We start from the raw sequence: 6000 nt of genomic DNA, 5'->3' as shown, positions 1-6000 counted from the left end.
TCAGGGTGTTTCGGAGGAGCGGTGGTCTGCTGCAGGGGTGTCGGTGTCGGACGGTCAGCCTCCACAGTAGCCTCTGGCTGAACAGTTAGCTCCAGGTCCAAAGGCCGACCTGTCACTCTAAAATATGTATTTGGCTTGTAGTCTGAGCTGGAGACTTCTGCAGGCCTGTGGAAGGTTCTGCATTGTCTCCTGGGTAAAGGGGCCATTGGAGCAGAGCTGAGCTCTCTTGCTCCACCTCAGGAGGGTCTCTCATCTCAGGGGCGTCTGGCTCCTGAGCTCGGATCTCCTGTACACATGATGTTGGCGATGGTTCGGCCCATGACAGCCTTCTGTTCAGGCACTGGAGGCCCGGCCTCAGATGACACTGCTTGATGGGCCCTGATAAACTGTTCGTCCCCAAAGGGATCTGTTAGCTCAGACCAGGATGGCTGCTGGGGCTGAACAGTCTCTGGACCTGGAAGCATCGCCTCAGGGTGTTTCGGAGGAGCGGTGGTCTGCTGCAGGGGTGTCGGTGTCGGACGGTCAGCCTCCACAGTAGCCTCTGGCTGAACAGTTAGCTCCAGGTCCAAAGGCCGACCTGTCACTCTAAAATATGTATTTGGCTTGTAGTCTGAGCTGGAGACTTCTGCAGGCCTGTGGAAGGTTCTGCATTGTCTCCTGGGTAAAGGGGCCATTGGAGCAGAGCTGAGCTCTCTTGCTCCACCTCAGGAGGGTCTCTCATCTCAGGGGCGTCTGGCTCCTGAGCTCGGATCTCCTGTACACATGATGTTGGCGATGGTTCGGCCCATGACAGCCTTCTGTTCAGGCACTGGAGGCCCGGCCTCAGATGACACTGCTTGATGGGCCCTGATAAACTGTTCGTCCCCAAAGGGATCTGTTAGCTCAGACCAGGATGGCTGCTGGGGCTGAACAGTCTCTGGACCTGGAAGCATCGCCTCAGGGTGTTTCGGAGGAGCGGTGGTCTGCTGCAGGGGTGTCGGTGTCGGACGGTCAGCCTCCACAGTAGCCTCTGGCTGAACAGTTAGCTCCAGGTCCAAAGGCCGACCTGTCACTCTAAAATATGTATTTGGCTTGTAGTCTGAGCTGGAGACTTCTGCAGGCCTGTGGAAGGTTCTGCATTGTCTCCTGGGTAAAGGGGCCATTGGAGCAGAGCTGAGCTCTCTTGCTCCACCTCAGGAGGGTCTCTCATCTCAGGGGCGTCTGGCTCCTGAGCTCGGATCTCCTGTACACATGATGTTGGCGATGGTTCGGCCCATGACAGCCTTCTGTTCAGGCACTGGAGGCCCGGCCTCAGATGACACTGCTTGATGGGCCCTGATAAACTGTTCGTCCCCAAAGGGATCTGTTAGCTCAGACCAGGATGGCTGCTGGGGCTGAACAGTCTCTGGACCTGGAAGCATCGCCTCAGGGTGTTTCGGAGGAGCGGTGGTCTGCTGCAGGGGTGTCGGTGTCGGACGGTCAGCCTCCACAGTAGCCTCTGGCTGAACAGTTAGCTCCAGGTCCAAAGGCCGACCTGTCACTCTAAAATATGTATTTGGCTTGTAGTCTGAGCTGGAGACTTCTGCAGGCCTGTGGAAGGTTCTGCATTGTCTCCTGGGTAAAGGGGCCATTGGAGCAGAGCTGAGCTCTCTTGCTCCACCTCAGGAGGGTCTCTCATCTCAGGGGCGTCTGGCTCCTGAGCTCGGATCTCCTGTACACATGATGTTGGCGATGGTTCGGCCCATGACAGCCTTCTGTTCAGGCACTGGAGGCCCGGCCTCAGATGACACTGCTTGATGGGCCCTGATAAACTGTTCGTCCCCAAAGGGATCTGTTAGCTCAGACCAGGATGGCTGCTGGGGCTGAACAGTCTCTGGACCTGGAAGCATCGCCTCAGGGTGTTTCGGAGGAGCGGTGGTCTGCTGCAGGGGTGTCGGTGTCGGACGGTCAGCCTCCACAGTAGCCTCTGGCTGAACAGTTAGCTCCAGGTCCAAAGGCCGACCTGTCACTCTAAAATATGTATTTGGCTTGTAGTCTGAGCTGGAGACTTCTGCAGGCCTGTGGAAGGTTCTGCATTGTCTCCTGGGTAAAGGGGCCATTGGAGCAGAGCTGAGCTCTCTTGCTCCACCTCAGGAGGGTCTCTCATCTCAGGGGCGTCTGGCTCCTGAGCTCGGATCTCCTGTACACATGATGTTGGCGATGGTTCGGCCCATGACAGCCTTCTGTTCAGGCACTGGAGGCCCGGCCTCAGATGACACTGCTTGATGGGCCCTGATAAACTGTTCGTCCCCAAAGGGATCTGTTAGCTCAGACCAGGATGGCTGCTGGGGCTGAACAGTCTCTGGACCGGGAAGCATCGCCTCAGGGTGTTTCGGAGGAGCGGTGGTCTGCTGCAGGGGTGTCGGTGTCGGACGGTCAGCCTCCACAGTAGCCTCTGGCTGAACAGTTAGCTCCAGGTCCAAAGGCCGACCTGTCACTCTAAAATATGTATTTGGCTTGTAGTCTGAGCTGGAGACTTCTGCAGGCCTGTGGAAGGTTCTGCATTGTCTCCTGGGTAAAGGGGCCATTGGAGCAGAGCTGAGCTCTCTTGCTCCACCTCAGGAGGGTCTCTCATCTCAGGGGCGTCTGGCTCCTGAGCTCGGATCTCCTGTACACATGATGTTGGCGATGGTTCGGCCCATGACAGCCTTCTGTTCAGGCACTGGAGGCCCGGCCTCAGATGACACTGCTTGATGGGCCCTGATAAACTGTTCGTCCCCAAAGGGATCTGTTAGCTCAGACCAGGATGGCTGCTGGGGCTGAACAGTCTCTGGACCTGGAAGCATCGCCTCAGGGTGTTTCGGAGGAGCGGTGGTCTGCTGCAGGGGTGTCGGTGTCGGACGGTCAGCCTCCACAGTAGCCTCTGGCTGAACAGTTAGCTCCAGGTCCAAAGGCCGACCTGTCACTCTAAAATATGTATTTGGCTTGTAGTCTGAGCTGGAGACTTCTGCAGGCCTGTGGAAGGTTCTGCATTGTCTCCTGGGTAAAGGGGCCATTGGAGCAGAGCTGAGCTCTCTTGCTCCACCTCAGGAGGGTCTCTCATCTCACGGGCGTCTGGCTCCTGAGCTCGGATCTCCTGTACACATGATGTTGGCGATGGTTCGGCCCATGACAGCCTTCTGTTCAGGCACTGGAGGCCCGGCCTCAGATGACACTGCTTGATGGGCCCTGATAAACTGTTTGTCCCCAAAGGGATCTGTTAGCTCAGACCAGGATGGCTGCTGGGGCTGAACAGTCTCTGGACCTGGAAGCATCGCCTCAGGGTGTTTCGGAGGAGCGGTGGTCTGCTGCAGGGGTGTCGGTGTCGGACGGTCAGCCTCCACAGTAGCCTCTGGCTGAACAGTTAGCTCCAGGTCCAAAGGCCGACCTGTCACTCTAAAATATGTATTTGGCTTGTAGTCTGAGCTGGAGACTTCTGCAGGCCTGTGGAAGGTTCTGCATTGTCTCCTGGGTAAAGGGGCCATTGGAGCAGAGCTGAGCTCTCTTGCTCCACCTCAGGAGGGTCTCTCATCTCACGGGCGTCTGGCTCCTGAGCTCGGATCTCCTGTACACATGATGTTGGCGATGGTTCGGCCCATGACAGCCTTCTGTTCAGGCACTGGAGGCCCGGCCTCAGATGACACTGCTTGATGGGCCCTGATAAACTGTTCGTCCCCAAAGGGATCTGTTAGCTCAGACCAGGATGGCTGCTGGGGCTGAACAGTCTCTGGACCTGGAAGCATCGCCTCAGGGTGTTTCGGAGGAGCGGTGGTCTGCTGCAGGGGTGTCGGTGTCGGACGGTCAGCCTCCACAGTAGCCTCTGGCTGAACAGTTAGCTCCAGGTCCAAAGGCCGACCTGTCACTCTAAAATATGTATTTGGCTTGTAGTCTGAGCTGGAGACTTCTGCAGGCCTGTGGAAGGTTCTGCATTGTCTCCTGGGTAAAGGGGCCATTGGAGCAGAGCTGAGCTCTCTTGCTCCACCTCAGGAGGGTCTCTCATCTCAGGGGCGTCTGGCTCCTGAGCTCGGATCTCCTGTACACATGATGTTGGCGATGGTTCGGCCCATGACAGCCTTCTGTTCAGGCACTGGAGGCCCGGCCTCAGATGACACTGCTTGATGGGCCCTGATAAACTGTTCGTCCCCAAAGGGATCTGTTAGCTCAGACCAGGATGGCTGCTGGGGCCGAACAGTCTCTGGACCTGGAAGCATCGCCTCAGGGTGTTTCGGAGGAGCGGTGGTCTGCTGCAGGGGTGTCGGTGTCGGACGGTCAGCCTCCACAGTAGCCTCTGGCTGAACAGTTAGCTCCAGGTCCAAAGGCCGACCTGTCACTCTAAAATATGTATTTGGCTTGTAGTCTGAGCTGGAGACTTCTGCAGGCCTGTGGAAGGTTCTGCATTGTCTCCTGGGTAAAGGGGCCATTGGAGCAGAGCTGAGCTCTCTTGCTCCACCTCAGGAGGGTCTCTCATCTCACGGGCGTCTGGCTCCTGAGCTCGGATCTCCTGTACACATGATGTTGGCGATGGTTCGGCCCATGACAGCCTTCTGTTCAGGCACTGGAGGCCCGGCCTCAGATGACACTGCTTGATGGGCCCTGATAAACTGTTCGTCCCCAAAGGGATCTGTTAGCTCAGACCAGGATGGCTGCTGGGGCCGAACAGTCTCTGGACCTGGAAGCATCGCCTCAGGGTGTTTCGGAGGAGCGGTGGTCTGCTGCAGGGGTGTCGGTGTCGGACGGTCAGCCTCCACAGTAGCCTCTGGCTGAACAGTTAGCTCCAGGTCCAAAGGCCGACCTGTCACTCTAAAATATGTATTTGGCTTGTAGTCTGAGCTGGAGACTTCTGCAGGCCTGTGGAAGGTTCTGCATTGTCTCCTGGGTAAAGGGGCCATTGGAGCAGAGCTGAGCTCTCTTGCTCCACCTCAGGAGGGTCTCTCATCTCACGGGCGTCTGGCTCCTGAGCTCGGATCTCCTGTACACATGATGTTGGCGATGGTTCGGCCCATGACAGCCTTCTGTTCAGGCACTGGAGGCCCGGCCTCAGATGACACTGCTTGATGGGCCCTGATAAACTGTTCGTCCCCAAAGGGATCTGTTAGCTCAGACCAGGATGGCTGCTGGGGCTGAACAGTCTCTGGACCTGGAAGCATCGCCTCAGGGTGTTTCGGAGGAGCGGTGGTCTGCTGCAGGGGTGTCGGTGTCGGACGGTCAGCCTCCACAGTAGCCTCTGGCTGAACAGTTAGCTCCAGGTCCAAAGGCCGACCTGTCACTCTAAAATATGTATTTGGCTTGTAGTCTGAGCTGGAGACTTCTGCAGGCCTGTGGAAGGTTCTGCATTGTCTCCTGGGTAAAGGGGCCATTGGAGCAGAGCTGAGCTCTCTTGCTCCACCTCAGGAGGGTCTCTCATCTCAGGGGCGTCTGGCTCCTGAGCTCGGATCTCCTGTACACATGATGTTGGCGATGGTTCGGCCCATGACAGCCTTCTGTTCAGGCACTGGAGGCCCGGCCTCAGATGACACTGCTTGATGGGCCCTGATAAACTGTTCGTCCCCAAAGGGATCTGTTAGCTCAGACCAGGATGGCTGCTGGGGCCGAACAGTCTCTGGACCTGGAAGCATCGCCTCAGGGTGTTTCGGAGGAGCGGTGGTCTGCTGCAGGGGTGTCGGTGTCGGACGGTCAGCCTCCACAGTAGCCTCTGGCTGAACAGTTAGCTCCAGGTCCAAAGGCCGACCTGTCACTCTAAAATATGTATTTGGCTTGTAGTCTGAGCTGGAGACTTCTGCAGGCCTGTGGAAGGTTCTGCATTGTCTCCTGGGTAAAGGGGCCATTGGAGCAGAGCTGAGCTCTCTTGCTCCACCTCAGGAGGGTCTCTCATCTCACGGGCGTCTGGCTCCTGAGCTCGGATCTCCTGTACACATGATGTTGGCGATGGTTCGGCCCATGACAGCCTTCTGTTCAGGCACTGGAGGCCCGGCCTCAGATGACACTGCTTGATGGGCCCTGATA

Source organism: Furipterus horrens, unplaced genomic scaffold (genome assembly GCF_987537825.1).
Source record: "Furipterus horrens unplaced genomic scaffold, mFurHor1.1.pri manual_scaffold_11, whole genome shotgun sequence".
In the NCBI taxonomy this organism is placed as follows: domain Eukaryota; kingdom Metazoa; phylum Chordata; class Mammalia; order Chiroptera; family Furipteridae; genus Furipterus; species Furipterus horrens.
Note: the sequence above shows the minus strand (reverse complement) of the source record.